Source organism: Canis lupus, chromosome 32 (genome assembly GCF_048164855.1).
Source record: "Canis lupus baileyi chromosome 32, mCanLup2.hap1, whole genome shotgun sequence".
In the NCBI taxonomy this organism is placed as follows: domain Eukaryota; kingdom Metazoa; phylum Chordata; class Mammalia; order Carnivora; family Canidae; genus Canis; species Canis lupus.
Genome location: NC_132869.1, coordinates 15,564,219 through 15,586,493, shown reverse-complemented (window position 1 = coordinate 15,586,493; position 22,275 = coordinate 15,564,219). Strand labels below are relative to the sequence as shown.

Below are 22,275 nucleotides of genomic sequence, written 5' to 3'. Positions count from 1 at the left end.
ATTTATGTGTTTTTTGGACATAGAGCAATTAGTTATTTATACTATTTTATTTTTAATTTTTCTTTTTTCTCTTTTCCTTTTCCTTTTCTTTTTTCTAACAAGCTTCTTGTAATAAGTAGACCATAACACACCTAGGATCTAGCTTCCTTTATGTATTTTATTTTTTAATTTTTTTCCATTTTTTATTATTTTTTTTTCTTTTTCCCCTCCAAAATGACAAAAGAGAGGAATTCACCCCAAAAGAAAAAAAACAGGAAGAAATGATAGCCAGAGATTTAATCAATGTGGATATAAGTAAGATTTCTGAACTAAATTTAAAATAACAATTATAAGGATACTAGCTGGGCTTGAAAGAAGCTTAAAAGACACTAGAGAATCCCTTACTACAGAGAATAAAGAACTAAAACTTAGGCCAAAATTAAATATGCTATAACTGAGATACAAATCCAAATGGAGACCATAAAAATGAGGATGGATGAAGCAGAGGAACAAATCAGTGATACAGAAGATAAAATTATAGAAAATAACAAAGCTGAAAAGAAGAGGTCATGGATCATGAAGATAGACTTAGGGAACTCAGACTTATTAAAATGAAATAATATTTATATGATAGGAGACCCAGAAGGAGAGAGAAAAAGAGAACTAAAGAAACTCGACAAGCCAGAAGAGAGTAGTAGGATATATTCAATGTGCTAAATGGGGAAAATATGCAGCCAAGAATTCCTTATCCAGGAGACTGTCATTTAGAATATTAGAAAAAATAAGGAGTTTCCCAGACAAACAAGAACTACTAAGTGACTACTAAACAAGCCCTACAAGAAATACGGAGACTCTTTGAGTGGAAATAAAAGACCAGGGCAGCCTGGGTGGCTCAGTGGCTTAGCACCACCTTCGGCCCAGAGCATGATCCTAGAGACCCAGGATTGGGTCCCAAGTCAGGTTTCTTGCATGGAGTCTGCTTCTCCCTCTGCCTGTGTCTCTGCCTCTCTCTCTCTGTGCCTCTCATGAATAAATAAATAAAATCTTAAAAAAAAAAAAAAAGAAATAAAAGACCAAAATCAACAAAGACCAGAAAGGATCAGAAACAGCATCACCATCTACAGATAATACAATGATACTAAATTCATATCTTTCAATAATCACTCCAAATGTAAACAGACTAACTCTTCCAATCAAAAGATTTGGGATACAGAATGGGTTAAACAACAACAACAACAGCAACAATATCCAACTATATACTGCCTATAAGAGACTCATTTTAGACCTAAAGACACTTGCAGAATGAATGTGAGGGGATGGAGAAACATTTATCCTGCAAAAGGACGTCAAAAGAAAGCCAGAGTAACCATCCTTATATCAGATAAAATAGATTTTAAAACAAAGACTGTAGCAAATGATGAAGAAGGGCATTATATCATTATTAAGGGGTCTACCCATCAAGAAGATCTAACAACTGTAAATATTTATGCCCCCAAATTGGGAGCAGCCAAATATATAAATTAATAATAAACATAAAGAAACTCACTGTCAATAATACAATCATAGTAGGGGACTTTAACACCTCACTTACAGCAATGGACATATTATCCAAGCAGAAAATCAATAAGGAAAAAATGGCATTGAATTACACACGGAACCAGATGGATTTAACGGACATATTCAGAAAATTTCATCCTAAAGCACAAGAGTACACATTTTTTTCAAGTGCACATGGAACATTCTCCAGAGATCACATAGTGTGTCACAAATCAGGCCTCAACAAGTGCAAAAAGTTGAGATCATACTATGCATTTTTTTCAGACTACAATACTATGAAACTTGATGCCAATCACAAGAAAAAATTTGAAAAGCCCTCAGATAAAAGAAGAAATTTAAAAATACATGGAAACAAATGACAATGAAAACATGACAGACCAAAACCTTTGGAATGCAGTAAAAGCAGACTGAAAAGGGAAGTATATTGCAATATAGGTCAACCTCAAGAAGCAAGAAAAACTCAAATATGCAACCTAACTTTACATCTAAAGGAGTCCGAAAAGGAACAGCAAATAAAGCCTAAGGTCCTCAGAAGGAGAGAAATAATAAAGATTACAGCAGAAATAAATGGCATGGAAACAAACAATAAAACAGAACAACAAAACTAAGAGCTGGTTCTTTGAAAGAATTAATGAAATTGATAAACCCCTAGCGCTCTTATCAAAAAGAAAAGAGAAAGGACCCAAACAGATAAAATCACGAATGAAAGAGATCATAACTAATACCACAGAACTGCAAACAATCATGATGGAATATTATGAAAAATTATATGCCAACAAACTGGGCAATCTGGAGGAAATGGACAAATTCTTAGAAATGGACAAATTCCTAGAAACTTGCAGACTACCAAAACTGAAACAGGAAGAAAGAGAAAATTTGAACAGACCCATAACAATAAAGAGATTGAGTCAGTCATCAAAAATCTCCCAACAAACAAAAGTCCTGGGCTGGATGGCTTCCCAGAGAAATGCTACCAGACATTTAAAGAAGACTTAATCCCTATTCTTCTCAAACTGTTCCCAAAAATAGAAATGGAGGAAAACTTCCCAACTTATTCTATGAAGCCAGCATTACCTTGATTCCAAAACCAAAGACCCTACGAAAAAGGAGAATTAAAGGCCCATATTCCTGATGAACATGGATGCAAAATTCTCAATAAAATATTAGCATATCAAATTCAACAGTACATTAAAAGATTTATTCACCACGATCAAGTGGGATTTATTCCTGGGCTGCAGGGGTGGTTCAACATTTGCAAATCAATCAACATGATACATCACATTAATAAAAGAAAGGATAAGAACTAGATGATCCTGTCAGTAGATGCAGGAAAAGCATTTGACAAAATACAGCATCCTTTCTTGATTAAAAACCCTCAACAGGGAATCCCTGGGTGGCTCAGTGGTTTAGCGCTGCCTTCAGCCCAGGGCGTGATCCTGGAGTCCTGGGATTGAGTCCCACATCGGGCTCCCTGCATGGATCCTGCTTCTCCCTCTGCCTGTGTCTCTGCCTCTGTGTGTGTGTGTGTGTGTGTCTTTTATAAATAAATAAATAAATAAATAAATAAATAAATACATACATACATACATACTTAAAAAAAAAAAACTCTCAACAAAGTAAGGATACATGGAACATACCTCAACATCATAAAGGCCATATACAATAGACCCACAGCTAATATCACCCTCAATGGGAAAGACTGAGAGCCTCTCCCCTACAGTCAGGAACACGACAGGGACGTCCACTTTCACCACTGTTATTTAACACAGTATTGGAAGTCTTAGTCTCAGTAATCAAACAACAAAAAGAAACAAGAGGCATCCAAATTGGCCAGGAAAAAGTCAAACTCTCACTATTTGCAGACAACATGAAACTCTATGTAGAAAATCCAAAAGACTACCAAAAAATTGCTAAAATTAATACATGAATTAATACATGAATTCAGCAAAATTGTAGAATATGAAATCAATGTGCAGAAATCTGCACACCAATAAAGAAGCAGCAGAAAAAGAAATCAGGGAATGATCCCATTTGCAGCTGCACCAACAACAGTTAGGTACCTAGGAATAAACCTACCTAAAGAGCTAAAGGATCTGTACGCTAAAACTATAGAACACTTATTAAAGAAATTAAAGAAGACACAAAGAGCTAGAAATGCATTGTATGCACATGGAATGGAAAAACAAACATAATTAAAATGTCTATACTACCCAAGGCAACCTACACATTTAATGCAATCCTATCAAAATAACATCATTATTTTTCAGAGCTATAACAAACAATTCTAAAATCTGCATGGATTCACAAAAGACCCCAAATAGCAAAAGCAATCCTAAGAAAGAAAAACAAAACTGGAGGCATCATGATTCTGATTTCAAGCTATATTACAAACCTGTAGTCATCAAGACTGTATGGTACCGACACAAAAATAGACACAAACATCAATGGAACAAAAGAGAGAACCCAGAATTGGACCCACAACTATATGGTCAATTTACCTTCAACAAAGCAGAAAAGAATATCCAATGGAAAAAAGACAGTCTCTTCAACAAATGGTGCTGCAAAAACAGGGTAGCAGCATGCAAAAGAATGAAACTAGACCACTTTTTTTGTTTTGTTGTTGTTTGTTTACTGGACCACTTTCTTACACCACACATAAAACTAAATTCAGAATGGATAAAAGACCTAAATGTGAGACAGGAATCCATCAAAATCCTAGAGGAGAACATAGGCAATAACCTCTTCAACATCAGCCATAGCAACTTCCTACTAGACACACCACTGGAGGTAAGGGAAACAAAAGCAAAAATGAGCTACTGGGACTTCATCAACATAAAAAGCTTCTGCACAACAAAGGAAATAATCCCCAAAACTAAAAGGCAGCCTACAGAATGGGAGAAGATACTTGCAAATGATATATCACATAAAGTCTCCACACATACCATTCACTCTACTCTGCACCCTGTTCAGACACTTTTTATGTTTATATAAACACAACCCATATGTTCATCATACACCATGGACTTTACAGTGTGCCCTTATGAGTAAGCACGAAGTAAGAACTAATAGATGCTTTTTGTCAGTGAAAAAAGCCAATGCAAGACTTGCAACTACCCATCTTTTCTTCCTTGCTGCTTGCAGGTCAAACTTTTATCAATACCCAACAATAGAGCTTCTACAAATAAGGATCTGAAAGCTTAGAACAGGTCAATGGTGTCAAAACTTGCCTTAAAAGAGGGGTTAGATAAGTTGATCTTTAGAGGTGACTTCAATTGCTAAGATGTAGATTCTCTATCTATGGTTTTACAGACCATTTCTGAAGTTTTTAATATCTGGTGGTATTACAGAAAGACCACATTGTCTAGGTGAAGTTTGGAAGCCCTACCCTGTATTTTGCCACATTCACCCTGCTATGACATGGGGCTTGGAGCTAAACTGAGGCTCATCAGTAAAATAAGGATAGTAATAGAATCTAATCCATACAGATGTTCTCAGTGCAGGTGCATATCAAGGGCTTAACACAGTGCCTGGCTTATAGAAAGTGCTCAAAAAATGTTGGCCATTACTTGATTAACAAGAGATGGGTGAGTTTCTCCCCAACTTGATCTCAGTGAGTATTCACTGCAACAAACTAGCTGCCACATCAGATTATTCCAGGAGAACAGCAGCAGCCCTTCCTTTTAGGTGACAGAGACACAAAATGCCCTTTAATAACTGCAGGTCCCACTCGGATGAAGTTAATTGAGTATTCTCACTTAAAAAAAAAAAAAGTATTTATACTCTAGTAGTTTATGTGCTCTAAGGTTCTAAAAGCAAAGACAGAAAACAGTGAAGATAAGAGTTAAATTAAAGATTTTCTGCCACAGACCTCCAAATCTGCAAGAACAGGGGCTCCTCTAACATGCCAGGTCACTCCAGGACAAGGGCTGGTGGTGATGGGAAACTTAAATCAATGAGCGACATCACTGTCAAGCTGCTACTTGGTATTTTTAAATAAATTCCATTAGAGAAATCTCCACGTTTGGGAAAAGAGCAAATGTCAGTACTTTCTACCAAATTAGAAAGGAGAAAAGAAGAATGACCCTGAAAATGATAGATAAGTCAGCTTAATGTCACAAACCCTGGGTGACACTGGAGCAGATCATCAAATGATCGATTTATAATCACTCAGAAAATTAAGCGCTAACAAGTGCAATCGAATAGCTTAGGGAGCTACAAATTATACCACATTAATTTTACACAAGGGCAGTTTATCTAAACAAGGGCAGCAGGGATGGGAGAGCCAGAGATAAGACTCTCCTGAGCTCAGTGAAACTTCCAGAGTCTCCGCCTCAGGAGATTTTTCAGAAGCAAACCAGGAGAACGTGGTCTGGATCATAGAACTCTCAGGCAGTTTAACCCACTGTGACTTAGTTGGGTTATTATTTCCAGAAAAAGGCCTAGCCTATTTCCATCCTTTACTGATACAGCTGGACTCCAGAATAAGTGTAAAGGAGTAGCTACCATGTGCTAGGAATTATGTGTAAATTATCTATAATCTTCCTCCTTCCCTAGTTCCTCAACAATACCGCAAAGTAGTGATTTTCTTCACTAGGAAATGGAAAAATACAAACCTGAGAAGGACAAATATGAGTTGTCCAAGGCCATAAAGCTGGTAAGTGGTAGAGTTAAGGCTCACACTGACCAATGGAGAGGCTGAGGGGCAGTGGACACTAATAATAGCTAGTGAAAGCTTTGAGGAACTGGGCCAGATGGTTTGGGTCTTGAGAAAAGAGGACAGGAAAGGAAGAGAAAAAAAAAATGTGCAAACTATAGGCTGAGAATTTTGGAACTGAACTGAGGTGCAAAATGCTTTCTGACCCTCTTAGCCTCCATTCCTCCTCAAGAAAAACACCATGGGGCTTGGGGTCTCTCTAGGTAATATTCAAAGTACGCACACAGCGGGTACCCTCTGGATCCTGCTAAAAATTTCCAAGAAAGGGAGGAACTAACATTTCAGTGATCAAGTACCTGACCTTAAGCTTACTGCCCCCACACTTGTTCTCTCACTCAGGTCTCTCTGAAACCTGAGTAATCCAATCTTTATCTTTTCCTTTTTACATGTGAAGCTCAAAGAGTCTGTCCCTTGACCAAAGTCAAAGGGCTAGGAAATGACAGAGCTGAAATTGGAACCCATATCTGTCTGACTCCAGATTTTTTCTTCACTGAGATAATAAACCAGGTATATTTTTAGGCCCTGAATCACTAGGCTGATGATTATTATCAAAATATATTTTTCCTGTGTGGGCTTTGTTCTCTCTCTCTCTTTCTTTTTTCCATGTGAGGCCCAAGAAAAATCAGATAGCAAAGACTATCTTGGAAGATGAGATACAAGGCTTTTTGATACAGATGGAACTTCTTGAAAGTACTCAGAATTTTAAAGTTAGCTCTCTTGGGTGTTCTTTTTAATATGCACGTCACAGTTGATAAGGTGTCAGCAGGAAGGAATCATACAATACTTACAGCAGACATCTGAAGAACATAATTGCCCCAGCTGACATGTGTGACTGCTCTTTCATTATCATGTCAAGAGGACAGTTCAGCTTATAAATTGTTTGCAGTGAAAATAAAATAGGAAGTACTTGCTTAAAGTTTATTATAGCCTTTTAGAGTAACATAATTATGATTATAAAGTGTTCTTCCTTGGTGTGAACATTTTATTTGTTCTTCCGAGGATTTCTTCAAGATCAAAAAAGAAAATGTTATTTCAGTGGATGTTAAGCATAAAAGTTCCATTCATGGAAACTTTACTCGAATGTTCAATCATATTCTCTGGAGGACATAAGCCCCCCAGGGGCCTGCTGTGCACTCTTCCACAGATTAAGAACATCTTAGCAGGTTGCCTTGCTGCAATTTTCCTGGGATATCAAGGCTCCGAACTAATCTTCAGGACCAGCATCAATCTATAGTAGAATTTAAAGTGAGAAAGGAATGGATTCATTAGAGTCAGGACTGAGACTGTTCTAACTCCCCAACAAGACAAGACAAGCCAGGAAGTGGTTTTCACACCTGCTAAAATGAAAGACCCCTGGGATGGGCAACCTCCAAAATACATCATTGGCTCCTTAAGTGAACTGATTTTAGGTTATATTTAGTTTTCATAAAATTCTAAGGACGAGAAGAGGCTTAGAGACCACCTTACCCAGTGCTTCCTTTCACAGATGAAATAACTAAGACAGTCAAGGTTGTGTGCCTTGTTCGGGATGACGGGAGACAGAACCAGGGGACAGATCCAGGACTCCTACTCCAATTCAATCATCTCTCATCTAAAGAGCATGAATCACTGGACAACTGAGAGAAGACAAAGGCGAAGACAGGAATCAGGCAAATTGCATCTTTGGTGCCCCTCATCTCTCTGTTCTGTTCCCTGAGATGAGTGAAATGACAAGACAGAAACTCATGCGGGAAATTTTTATGAAATAAGTTTTCCATGCACATGTAGTGTATATTAAACTGCCTGTATTCTGTTGCTCAGAACTCAGTCACATGGCCCCAAGCAACTGCTAGAGAAAAGTCACTTGGCTATGCAGCTAGGAGGCGAAGGAAATTGGTTTGGGTAAATATATAGCAATCTCCTTGAAATGTTCTAGTTCCATAGCTTTTAAGACATTTTTTATTTTCTTGTTCTTAGATTCAGAAACTGTTGACTGAAGAGGAAGCCTGATCCTCTTGAGGAAAACCATGTAACCCACATAAGTTATTACAACGAATACTTCCCCAGTTCTTCCCCTAAATGATCTGAAGCTATTTATCAGGGTAACTGTACACCAGGAAATGGAATGTCCAGAATATGAAAATTTTTTTGAGGATTGTGAGATACAAGAACTGAGCTGCCACTAATAATAAGAAACCCAAAATGTGATAATAGCTCCCTGGGCAAGGTGAATGTCTATTGAGGCCAGGTGATGATAGAGATCATACAAAGATCATTTTAAAGAGGGTTCAATAGGACTTCAGACCTGTCCTATGGTTATTCCCTAGTTCCTAAGTATATAATTGGATAGATATGCTTACTCCTAGAAGAATATTCACATTTTTTGTCCAACTTATGGGATAAGAACCATATGGGAAAGGCCAAGTGGAAGCCTCTAACACAGCCCCAGCCTTGGCCTAAATAGTAACTCACAAACAATACTGTACCCCAAAAGGAATTTCAGAGATTAGCACTACCCTCCAAGGCTTAAGGAAAACAAGGTTGGTACTCTCCATCACATCACTCATCAGTAGAAAAAGAAAAGAACCATCCCCTTTATCGCCTTAGTAATATGGGTGCTGGATATCACAGAGAACACCATCTGCGTGATACAAGTGAGAAACTATCAAACCCTGCCTATGTACCACCCAAGTCCTTGAAACTTCACCATCCCTTCCAGCTCTGCATGCTTTCTTATCTGCATCTTTCTTAAGCAGTTGCATCTCAACACCGCCTCACCTTCTCACCTTCTCCCCAAGTCTTGCTTCTTTCCTTTCTCTCTCCCAAGTGCTATCCTGTTGAAGCTGTTGCTGGACCCTAAATGGTGCCCACAGGCACAATCAGGAAATGCTGGGAAGTTAATACCCTTGACAATGGAAAGCAAGGGTCAGTAGATAAATTCTTCCCCTATCTCCCTTTTCCCACCCAAGGACAGTTCTGAGACACAATTTTTTTTTTTTTTTTTTTTTTTATGATAGTCACAGAGAGAGAGAGAGAGGCAGAGACACAGGCAGAGGGAGAAGCAGGCTCCATGCACCGGGAGCCTGATGTGGGATTTGATCCCGGGTCTCCAGGATCGCGCCCTGGGCCAAAGGCAGGCGCCAAACTGCTGCGCCACCCAGGGATCCCCTGAGACACAATTTATATAACTTCTCAGAGATGTAGTCCCCTGATTTGAGCAATTAATTACACTGGTGGCCCATTAAATAGCACCTTCACATGGGCTCTCCCTCCTTGCCTGCATTATTCACCTGGGTCCTTTACTCCTGCTACCTGAGATTGCATTTCCTAATAAAATAATAGAGAAACCTGTCTGAGCTTCTGTTTTCTTGGGAACCAAGAAAGACTAAGACAGTTACTATTGTTGATTTTATTATTGTTGTTGTTGTTGTTGTTGTTGTTATAATGGCCACCTAATAGATTTGTTGAAAATATAATTCTTAGCACATTAAAACTGCTTAGAAGCAATGCCTAAACATTGGCTATCATCATCAACATTAACCATCACCATTATTGTTAACATCCCAGCCACATTTCCTGCCCTACCCTCTGCCCTCCTCAAACTCTATATTCTATAAAAATTGCACTTGTCCATAAAAGAGAGGATATGTTCCAAGGTGCTCCTTCTTGTACTGATTTCAGGGGGGTAGAGATAGAGTGCTAAGTGGCAAAAGAAGGTAGTTTGGGACCATGAGGTGGTTCCCAGAATGTTCTGACTATTCTAAATCTTGGTTACATCCCTCCCTTCAGAATTCATGCACCGCTAATTGTCTAAACCAACCAAAGCTACTTTTGATTTTATGGTGTTCTATAAAATTTATACATACACATGTATATACACAAGCACACATACACAAATATGTTTTGTCTTCCTATCTAGACTGAAGAACCTACTTAAATATGCCTCCTGAGGTACTGATCCAGGCTGAGCAGATTCTAGTGTTTGATTAAAGTTTATTTCTTTACTGCCGGACAGGCTGAACAGGATTTCTTCTCATTGTTCCCCCATGGCACCTTTTCTTTCCACTCTCAGTTGTTCATCTCACCTGCCTGGATTCACAACAAAGCATGAACTACTTGTATCTAGCATTTCTTTTTCACAATTCCCTGGCTGCTTCTTCTCTAATTAAATAAGACTTTTCTTAGGCAGAGAAATCTACCATTTTATGGAAGAAGTACAAAAGAGTCCCAATGGCTCCTAAGCCTTCATGGAATACTCTGCTCCACACTATAACCATCTTGGCCAGGCTGGACACCCTGTCTTCAATGTAGAGTCCTGTCCTGAACACCTTGAGAAGAGTTTGTGTGCCTGTGCCAGCTCAGGGGAGAGAAATCAGTCAAAAGTAACAAAGCTAGCAAATAATCCCCACACACCTCCAATTCCAGACTTTGTATGGTCCACACTTAGCGCTAAGGCTGAGTGTAGGGAGTTTACAAGTAAATAATGTGGGGTAGCAGATAAGGTCCTTCCATATTACTCCCACATTTTCCTGTTGTTATTTTACCTTGTCTATTTCGTTGGTGTTCATGTCACAAACTATGTGCCTCTGGGACTGGATCTTGTTCTGCTATTTTAATTTTATTCTACCATTTTCAAAATTAAAGGGACTCTGTTTTTATTTCAGACCTTCCTTCTTTCCCCTCTCACCAGATTGCCTGGAATTTAATCTGTCAAGAGGAAGCAAAACCTGCCTTCTCCACCCTCAGTATTGCTAAGCTTTTCATCTTTGTCAAACAGAGGGGATAGCAGTTGTTAATTGAGCTTTCTTTGCAATTATCAAACTCTAGGCAAGATGGGACCCATGGGGCTCAGAATGTGCTACAGGGCTCCTTGCCAACTTTGTTACCTTTGTGGCTCACTTATACTTAGATGAGATATTCCTCACCTAAGGACAGTCTTCTCCTTGAGGATCTGTACAAAGTAATCACTCTCATGGATTTCTTTGAACATCAGAAATTTTAATCCTTGAGGAAAAAAATTTAAAGACCATCAGCTCTACTGCTCTTAAAAAATGCTAATTTTCAGAAATATCCTTTTGATGCTTTGATAATAGATACAATTGGAGCCATACTATTAAGGGTTAAAGGCACAATGTACAAAAATATTCCACATCTAACCAAAAGAAGTTCTGACTTTTAGCTCAAACCTAACAAGCCTATCGTTTTGCACATGAGAACAATCAGTGCATTGTCAGTTGTGGATAAATGGTAGCAAATTCTGGAATCATTGGAACTCTAAATGCATCAGAATTTTTGGAACCCATAAACCTTTCCAGAAGATAAAAAGAAAATCACAAAGAAATATGTCTTCTCTGTAGACTCTCTCCACAAATCAAACACCTCTTTCTCTATGTATAGCTTTGACTCCCCTCCCCCCAATCTCCTATTGTACTATTCTAGTTAGGTTTATCTGGTTCCAAGAAATAGAAACTCGTTCCAATTACTTCAAATAATTCTGGGCTCATTGAAAGAATGGGCAATCATAGGAGTCCAAGAACAAGCAAAATTCAGACCTTAGTTGACTATGCGTCCATCCATGTTAACTCTGGGAAGAATTTCACAAGTCTTCATTAGGACATATAAGGTGATCAGTCATCAAGGTCACTTAGCAACTTTCCAGGTGTCTATGTCTCTCTACCAAATGGCTTCCTCACCCTCTGCATTCCATCTTTCTCTCCCCAATGTCAAAGTTTTGTTGAATCAGAATTTGTTCCCTCATTTACTTCCATCTCCCAAGGAGAAAAAGAAGGAAGGAACATGAGACTCTGCTCTCAGCTTGCAATACTTCAGTGTCTCATGATTTCCTCTTGCAAACTCTCAGGAGATTCTGATTCAGGTCAATTGATTTATTGTTGTTTTGTTGTTTCTACCAGGCCCTATTATAGATAGCTGGCTAGCTTGTACACTGGCTGCTTTGAGGACATGTGACCACCTCTGATCCTGTCTAGAGTCATACCACCCAAATACTATCATAATTGCCCTAAGCAGACCATTCCTAGGAGGGAATCTCAGTATGGCAGCCCCAACGGCTGATTTGGGAACCTCAAGCCCTTAAGTTCCCTTAGATAGAACTTAACCTTTAATCATGCATAATGCTATATTGTTCACTAAGTTTTCATGTATTCATATCTGTTAATCTGAGCTACTATATATAAGCTACTTGAAGGCAGAGGCCATTTTTAAGAGTTCTGTGTTCTCCACAGCACCTGGCACAGGCTTGAACTTACACAGTAATATTAGCTTATTGGCTTCCTCAGGAACTAGTTAAAACAACAAACTAACAAAAATGGATTTATCCACTCAACCAAATCTCCATATGCCTTCTATATCCTCTAATTCTGTATCATAATTTTAGTACTTACTGTCTCTACTTATACTGTATCAACTTATCCCACCAAGGTTTGAGGTTGCATGATCATTCATTTCCCAATAACAACGCTAAGGCACTAGAAGTTTCTGGAAAGAACTCAGGTTAATCTTTTGCTATGTGAGAAAAGAGGATTCATTATAGGCTGAAATAAGAATCATGTGTAACCTTGAGTCAAACTACTTTAATAATACATTTAGCTATTCTGGTTCTTTGTAGTTCTGCTAATATTTGGCCTTCCTCTGTGTGTCAGTTGCCTAATGTTTCCTAAAACCCTAAAAGAAGACCCAGAAGCAATGTTCACAAAACAGTAGAGCTCTCATCTCTCTCTTTGTGTTCAAGAAGCCACTAGATACAGAGAGATGATGTTGACTTGCTCCACCTCAGCACTTCTAGATTTATGAAATTCTAGAGTTGGAAAAAACCCTGGTAGTTCACCAGCTTTTAAAACTGAGACAAGATAGTGTAGCATGGGTTTAGAAGTTATTCAGGATTGGATTCAAGCCCTGCACTACTACTTACTAGCTGAAGATTGTGGGCAATTAATTACAATTTTTTAAACTAGGGAATTCACTTATAGAAGATGAGAATTGAATAAAATAGTACATCTAAATTACTTACTCAGGTGCCTGGGTCATAGGAAGTATTTAATAAATGTTAGTTGACTTTAATTATATAATCTATTTTCCTTAATTTACAAATGAGGAACTAAAGGCCAGAGAGGTAAAGGGAACTAGCTAAGGTTGTATATCTGCATACTAACTAAGGTACGTATTAAACACTTGAACAATAATTGAATGAAATCTTCCCTTTAAAAAACAAAGCTCCTTTCTGGCCCATGTTATGGGCAAAGAATGGCTGCTCCAAACAAGAAAAGTAAATTGCGTATGCTGAGTGTTTTCTCTTTCTCAAACACTGAGCAGATATAAAATGAAAAATAAAAATATAAATGAAACAGTCCTGTCTTGGAATCACTTAAAACTGATTTGAAGGGGCAGCCCGGGTGGCTCAGCGGGGTGTGATCCTGGAGACCTGGGATCGAGTCCCTCGTCGGGCTCCCTGCATGGAGCCTGCTTCTCTCTCTGTCTGTGTCTCTGCCTCTGTGTTTGTGTGTGTGTGTGTGTGTGTGTGTGTGTGTGTGTGTGTGTGTGATGAATAAATAAATAAAATCTTTAAAAAAATTTTAAAAAACTGATTTGAAGAGATGAAAGATAATCCTAATTAATTAATAAAATTTTTCCTAACTAAATGCCAGGTATGTGGAACAGGTTTGCTAAGAATGAAGAGGTGAGACACGGTACTTCCCTGGTGCAATCCGAGAAAACTTCTTGATAGGAATAGGTCTTAATATGGGGTTTCTTATTGGGCAGCTGAGGGAAGAAGAAGGGGGAAAGCATGACAGTATTAACATTTTGTTACCAGAGAGGGAGAGCCCAAAGTCTTCATTTGCCATCTAATTAAAAAATTCACAGAGATGTACTCTTTGCATCAATGAAATCTCCCTTATACAACATAGTTTGAAAAATGAAATTTTATTTCTTTCAGAGATTATACCTTAAATCCTTTTCCATTACCTTTGATACATTAGACACTCTCATGTAAGTGAATGCAAAATGTAAATAATCCAGAAACAAAAGGCATATATATAAATTTAGCACTCTAGCAATACCAGGGAACTGTCCTTCATTGTCATTGGATAAACATTTCCTTTTTAACCATTAATTTCTTTAATAAGCCTCCTTTTTCCTTTTTTTAAGATTTTATTTATTTATTCATGAGAGACACAGAGACAGAGGCAGAGACAGGCAGAGAGAGAAGCAGGCTTCCCACAGTGAGCCTGATGTGGGACTCAGTCCCAGGACCCTGGGATCACGCCCTGAGCTGAAGGCTGATGCTCAACCACTGAGCCACCCAGGAGTTCCAAGCCTCCTTTTTTTAAAATAAATTTGTATAAAAATATATTTCAATCCATCTTCTTTAATTGGTTCCTGGATCCATGTATTCTTTCTTTGAGGGACAAGCCCCACATAGAGGGTTCTCATAATGTGTGTGTGCCCTGCATTCTGAGGATATGCTGCCATCCTGCATTCTGGAGGATGGCATTATATCCTCACAGTGTTTCCTCTGACCTGTGTATCAGCAGCACCTTCAGCAGATTGTTCCAACACTCTACTAAGCCACTGCTTCTGGGTGGTACAATATGTCCAACACCACAGATGTGTGGTAAGGAAAGGGCTGCTGGTGCAACTCTGGTGACTACTGTGGGGCTCTGGACTACTTAACTCATAGATTGTTTGTGCTTCCTGGTCCTACTTGTTCTAGATTCCACATGTACCACTTCCAATTCACAGTGAAAAACTGCTAGGTATACACCTGATTTTATGAGTTGGCGGTTCAACAAGACCTTATGGATGATGGGAAATTCTGAACCTATGGTTACTCAGTGGTCCAATGGCCAAGTATTCTGTCTCTACAAGGCACTACTGGGGTGTCAAAAGCTGTTTTGCCAAAGGTACTATGGCCTTGCTCCAGAACAACAGGGGTCTGCATTTTTATTTTCATACTGAAAGGCTTTGTTGGATCAAATAGCCCAAGAAACAGGGCGGCTTGTGCTGCAACCTGGACATGTTGCAATGCCTCTCTTGTTTTGGAGTCCATTAAAGGATGGCAGTCTTTTGTGTTACCAGGAATATGGGCTTAAGCACCATTCATAAATTTGTAATATGACACCTAGTATGAGTTGCAATCAATGAGTTAACTTCTGCTAAAGTTTCTTCTACCACCAGGCTTAATCTTCAAAGGAGAACTACCAGTGAAATTCTTAATGGTGCTAGTATATCTTTTACAAGTGCCTTCCCAATAGCTTTGGAAAATGAGGTGTGTCCTCAGCCCCTTTCCATGGAATATAATCCAGTGGTGGATCTTCTGGACTTATATAATATCTCCACTCCAGCAAGTCCACTTCCCTGAGACTTTTGTTTTCTTCTTCTGATACCTGCAATGGCAATTCTGGCATATCCACTTCAGTCAGCATGGGCCATCATTTTCTCTTACTTCTAGAAGCCATCCTAACAGTGAGTCATTGCCAAGGTAGTAAATCATCTGTCCTAAGAAAGTGCCTCCAAGCCAATAAACTTTCTCATATGCAATGTTATGTTCTGGCCCCTAAAGAACCGTCAAATTTCAGTACCATGAGTACTCCCCTAGCTTCTGGTGGTACATGCAGACTAGATCTTGTAGCTCCTATAGAGTATAATATCATTCCTCCCTTATTATAAGATCTAGGACATCCCATCTGGGACATGCTATGATATGATCCTAGTTATAGGCCAAGCATCCAAGATAAGAGGTTCCGCCCATATCTTGTTGAGGCTAGAGAGAAGCCTGTGAGCTTACAGAAGAATGGCCAGAAATGGCTCCTCATATGAAAGGGTTGTATATTAGTTCTTAGTAGGGAAAGGGACCACCTCTAAAAGCTCTGAAAATCCAGAGGAGTTTGGAGAGCCAACATCTGGGAGACAGCAACAGAATATCCCCTTCACATGTGTTAGGATGGGGACAGTTTTCTCAAGCAGAATCCTAACTTTGGCATAACAGACATGCTTCAGCCACATAACCAGTTATGTTTGAAGCTCTGGATTCTATTTAACCCTGCGTTTGGTCTGTTTCTTCTCTTCCAATGCTGAAGATAAAGGCCTCTTTTTAAGCTACCAAAAAGGACTTCTGATATCCTTAGTTACCAATTTTTAACTGCCTTCAGCTTTTCATAATCCCTCTAACAAGCATCAATGCTACTTAATAACAATCAGAAAATTCTATTCTCCTTGTATGAATTTTTTTCCCTTATCTTTTTACAAATGCCTAAACCATCGCAATGGAACATCGTCTCAATTCAGCAGAGAAAGTTTTTGCAATTGGGCCAACATCTTATGCCAGACACTAATCTGTGCCCCCCACATACCACCTGGGATAGGATTCTCATTGCCAATCAGGCACTGAGTGATCCAAGCCCAAAACCTCATCTTACCACCTGTTTTCCTCTAGCACTCCTGGAACCACTGTGTCAGTGAGGTCCTCTGGGAAGCAGGTGTTGAGAAAGAACTAAGAATGCAGATTGAAGAATAATACTCATGAAAAGAAAAGGGAGAAGTAGGATTGAGCAGAAAGAAAAAGAGCCCATAATGTGTATTGGACAAAGCTTCAGCCTGCCCAGTAAGAAACTCTGAAGCAAAGATTGCCCATTTGGGGAGTGCCAGCTCAAAGGCTGACATGGACCTAAAGAAATAAACAGCAGGAGGCTGCCAGCGAACCACGCTTGAGCAGCAAGTCCTTTCTTGAAGGAGGATCCGAGAAATGCATCTGTGTCTGTCACTATGCTAGCTAAAATAATTAGGTTTTATCCTATATATGGGCCTGAATATATATTGACCTAATTAAGGCTGGATGGCCCCTCATGAAAATTTGGACAAATTTTACTTTTTTAATGAGTCCTTCAACCCTCTCTGATCTCCAAAAGCTTCTAAGTTCCTCTGAGTCTCTTCTTAATGTGTACCCAGACATCTTCTTGACATCTCCATGTCAAAAGAGATTTGGAATAATCGTAAGGAAGAGAGGAAAGTTTAAACATTACCATCATCTCTGAAACTATGTCCTATTTTCTAATTAGCTTGCTCTGAAGAAGAAGTCAAATGGCTTATAGTTAGTTCAACCAGAAAAACTACTCATGGCTACAATTCTCCAGTCAGACTCCAAGTGTCAAACAGCTCCAGTGTCAACATTTTGCAAGTTAACATACATTGGTCATAATAAAAAGTGCTGGAGATAAAGTAACGGCCTAAGCTCTGACGTTATGATGTTTGCAGTATTTCTGAGCATGTGTAGGAAATTCTACAACACTGAGACCAGAGTAGAGAAGACATTCACACTATAAATCTCTGCTTGAGAGCTATTAATCAATGGAGTAGTAACTCAGGAGCTAAGATAATACAATTTTCAACAACCACCCCATTTGTTGACACTGTAGGGAAGCTCTGAATCTTCTCAAAACGAGTGAACTGCTAGCCTATAAGAACTTAGGTCTTCGGGTCTGAACTGATACCAAAAGATTGGGATCGTCCCCTGCATATTCTCAGACCATAATGCCTTGAAATTAGAACTAAATCACAACAAGAAGTTTGGAAGGACCTCAAACACATGGAGGTTAAGGACCATCCTGCTAAAAGATGAAAGGGTCAACCAGGAAATTAAGGAAGAATTAAAAAGATTCATGGAAACTAATGAGAATGAAGATATAACCGTTCAAAATCTTTGAGATGCAGCAAAAGCAGTCCTAAGGGGGAAATACATCGCAATACAAGCATCCACTGAAAAACTGGAAAGAACTCAAATACAAAAGCTAATCTTACACATAAAGGAGCTAGAGAAAAAACAGCAAATAGAGCCTACACCCAGCAGAAGTAGAGAGTTAATAAAGATTCGAGCAGAACTCAATGAAATCGAGACCAGAAGAACTATGGAACAGATCAACAGAACCAGGAGTTGGTTCTTTGGAAGAATTAATAAGATAGATAAACCATTAGCTAGCCTTATAAAAAGAATAGAGAGAAGACTCAAATTAATAAAATCATGAATGAGAAAGGAGAGATCACTACCAACACCAAGGAAATAAAAACGATTTTAAAAACATATTATGAACAGCTATACGCCAATAAATTAGGCAATCTAGTAGAAATGGACGCATTCCTGGAAAGCCACAAACTACTAAAACTGGAACAGGAAGAAATAGAAAACCTGAACAGGCCAATAACCAGGGAGGAAATTGAAGCAGTCATCAAAAACCTCCCAAGACACAAAAGTCCAGGACCAGATGGCTTCCCTGGGGAATTCTATCAAACGTTTAAAAAAGAAACCATACCTATTCTACTAAGGCTGTTTGGAAAGATAGAAAGAGATGGAGTACTTCCAAATTCGTTCTATGAGGCTAGCATCACCTTAATTCCAAAACCAGACAAAGACCCCACCAAAAAGGAGAATTACAGACCAATATCCCTGATGAACATGGATGCAAAAATTCTCAACAAGATACTGGCCAATAGGATCCAACAATACATTAAGAAAATTATTCACCATGACCAAGTAGGATTTATCCCCGGGACACAAGGCTGGTTCAACACTCATAAAACAATCAATGTGATTCATCATATCAGCAAGAGAAAAACCAAGAACCATACGAGCCTCTCATTAGATGCAGAGAAAGCATTTGACAAAATACAGCATCCATTCCTGATCAAAACTCTTCAGAGTGTAGGGATAGAGGGAACATTCCTCAACATCTTAAAAGCCATCTACGAAAAGCCCATACCAAATATCATTCTCAATGGGGAAGCACTGGGAGCCTTTCCCCTAAGATCAGGAACAAGACAGGGATGTCCACTCTCACCACTGCTATTCAACATAGTACTGGAAGTCCTAGCCTCAGCAATCAGGGAACAAAAAGACATTAAAGGCATTCAAATTGGCAAAGAAGAAGTCAAACTCTCCCTCTTCGCCGATGACATGATACTCTACATAGAAAACACAAAAGTCTCCACCTCAAGATTGCTAGAACTCATACAGCAATTTGGTAGCATGGCAGGATACAAAATCAATGCCCAGAAATCAGTGGCATTTCTATACACTAACAATGAGACTGAAGAAAGAGAAATTAAGGAGTCAATCCCATTTACAATTGCACCCAAAAGCATAAGATACCTAGGAATAAACCTAACCAAAGAGGTAAAGGATCTATACCCTAAAAACTATAGAACACTTCTGAAAGAAATTGAGGAAGACAGAAAGAGATGGAAAAATATTCCATGTTCATGGATTGGCAGAATTAATATTGTGAAAATGTCAATGTTACCCAGGGCAATTTACACGTTTAATGCAATCCCTATCAAAATACCATGGACTTCCTTCAAAGAGTTAGAACAAATTATTTTAAGATTTTTGTGGAATCAGAAAAGACCCCGAATAGCCAGGGGAATTTTAAAAAAGAAAACCATAGCTGGGGGCATAACAATGCCAGATTTCAGGTTGTACTACAAAGCTGTGGTAATCAAGACAGTGTGGTACTGGCACAAAAACAGACACATAGATCAATGGAACAGGATAGAGAACCCAGAAGTGGACCCTGAACTTTATGGTCAACTAATATTCGATAAAGGAGGAACGACTATCCATTGGAAGAAAGACAGTCTCTTCAATAAATGGTGCTGGGAAAATTGGACATCCACATGCAGAAGAATGAAACTAGACCACTCTCTTTCACCATACACAAAGATAAACTCAAAATGGATGAAAGATCTAAATGTGAGACAAGATTCCATCAAAATCCTAGAGGAGAACACAGGCAACACCCTTTTTGAACTTGGCCACAGTAACTTCTTGCAAGATACATCCACGAAGGCAAAAGAAACAAAAGCAAAAATGAGCTATTGGGACTTCATCAAGATAAGAAGCTTTTGCACAGCAAAGGATACAGTCAACAAAACTAAAAGACAACCTACAGAATGGGAGAAGGTATTTGCAAATGACATATCAGATAAAGGGCTAGTTTCCAAGATCTATAAAGAACTTCTTAAACTCAACACCAAAGAAACAAACAATCCAATCATGAAATGGGCTAAAGACATGAAGAGAAATCTCACAGAGGAAGACATAGACATGGCCAACATGCACATGAGAAAATGCTCTGCATCACTTGCCATCAGGGAAATACAAATCAAAACCTCAATGAGATACCACCTCACACCAGTGAGAATGGGGTAAATTAACAAGGCAGGAAACCACAAATGTTGGAGAGGATGCGGAGAAAAGGGAACCCTCTTACACTGTTGGTGGGAATGTGAACTGGTGCAGCCACTCTGGAAAACTGTGTGGAGGTTCCTCAAAGAGTTAAAAATAGACCTGCCCTACGACCCAGCAATTGCACTGTTGGGGATTTACCCCAAAGATTCAGATGCAATGAAATGCCGGGACACCTGCACCCCGATGTTTCTAGCAGCAATGTCCACAATAGCCAAACTGTGGAAGGAGCCTCGGTGTCCAACGAAAGATGAGTGGATAAAGAAGATGTGGTTTATGTATACAATGGAATATTACTCAGCCATTAGAAATGACAAATACCCACCATTTGCTTTGACGTGGATAGAACTGGAGGGTATTATGCTGAGTGAAGTAAGTCAATCGGAGAAGGACAAACATTATATGTTCTCATTCATTTGGGGAATATAAATAATAGTGAAAGGGAATATAAGGGAAGGGTAAGAAATGTGTGGGAAATATCAGAAAGGGAGACAGAATATGAGACTCCTAACTTTGGGAAACAAACTAGGGGTGGTGGAGTGGGAGGAGGGCGGGGGATGGGGGGAATGGGTGACGGGCACTGAGGGGGGCACTTGACGGGATGAGCACTGGGTGTTATTCTGTATGTTGGCAAATTGAACACCAATAAAAAATAAATTTATTAAAAAGAAAAGAACTTAGGTCTCTTCTTCTGCCAAGTAGAAATGTTATGGATTTAAGAATGTGTCCAACCTGGATACAAGTAATACTTCACTGTAATTAAATTAAATGCTAATGTTATCAAAGAATGCTCTGATTCAGAAACTTGGAAAGGTACTTCCCAGATAGTGAAGAAAAGTGTGATCCCTGGAAAAGGGAAGGGAAATAACTGGAGAGAAAAAAGAAACAGCAAGTTTTGTTTTGTTCACAGGTATCATTCTCACTTTATAATGAAAATGTTCTAGTTAGATAATGAGCCGAGTCCTCTAAGGGCTGGCGCTATCCCTTGCAGACTTTCTGAAGGTTGCTGGCAGAGGAGATCAGGCCCTCATACCCTGACTCCTGGAATCTTTTAGGTAGGTTTCCAATGTACAGGAAGGGAGGTAGGGGTGCTAAGGAACTTACACCCAGACCAGAAGACAAAAGCATTTGTTAGCATTTAATGAAACTCCCTTCATGTGGCTTCAAACTACCAGAAAGCAGCCCTTCCACTCCCCACCCACATATATCCCTAATAATCTTCTCAGCTCTTCTACTGAAGAATTTGGCCTTCAGGATGACAGGCTGTTCGAGGAGCTTTCCCCTTCCCAAAACTTTGCAGCAGCCCAATCACACCATGTCACTGATAGGAGCAGCTCCAGTCTCGTCTTTGGCAGCATTTACTCATGTCTACTCACTGAGTAAAGTCCACAGTTTATCAAAGTTGACAGATGAGAAGAAGCTCTGGTTCCTCTTCAAGTGATAATGTCTCATAGCAACTTTTCCAAAGTAACCTAAGAGATATTTGCCCAAGTTGATCCTGTGGTGATGCATGCCACCAGCATTACCCTCCAGCTTCCTGGGTGCTTCCAGTGCTTGCCTATGTGACCTTGACCATGGCTCACATTGCTCAGTCTGGATGGCATGTTGGCAGCCCAGATGAAAGGGTGAAACAACAGGTTTTTGGATGCTCTGTGACCCCATAAGGGAACAGAGGCTGAGAAGAGATGGGGAGAATCAGAATTGCTAAGTGGAGTGATACCTGAGCCCAGGAAGAATTACATGGGACCATAAGATACTGACCATAGACATTCACTGACTATCTTTACCTCAGAAT

General features: G+C 39.2%; 1 long non-coding RNA gene across 10 annotated transcripts in view; it reads right to left on the bottom strand.

The window, feature by feature from the left end:
* Positions 1-22,275, bottom strand: part of LOC140622624 (uncharacterized) — a 177,262-nt gene that overhangs the window by 5,048 nt on the left and 149,939 nt on the right. Inside the window, exons 8-9 of one of the 10 annotated variants that reach the window (XR_012022316.1) lie at positions 7,718-7,866; positions 7,052-7,478 (exon numbers count right to left, since the gene is read on the bottom strand). The exons of 8 other annotated variants lie outside the window; for them this stretch is intronic. This is a non-coding gene — a long non-coding RNA (uncharacterized lncRNA). Of the gene's footprint in view, positions 1-7,051; positions 7,479-7,717; positions 7,867-22,275 lie in introns of those variants that run through there. One more of the 10 variants, XR_012022314.1, reaches the window with a different exon arrangement.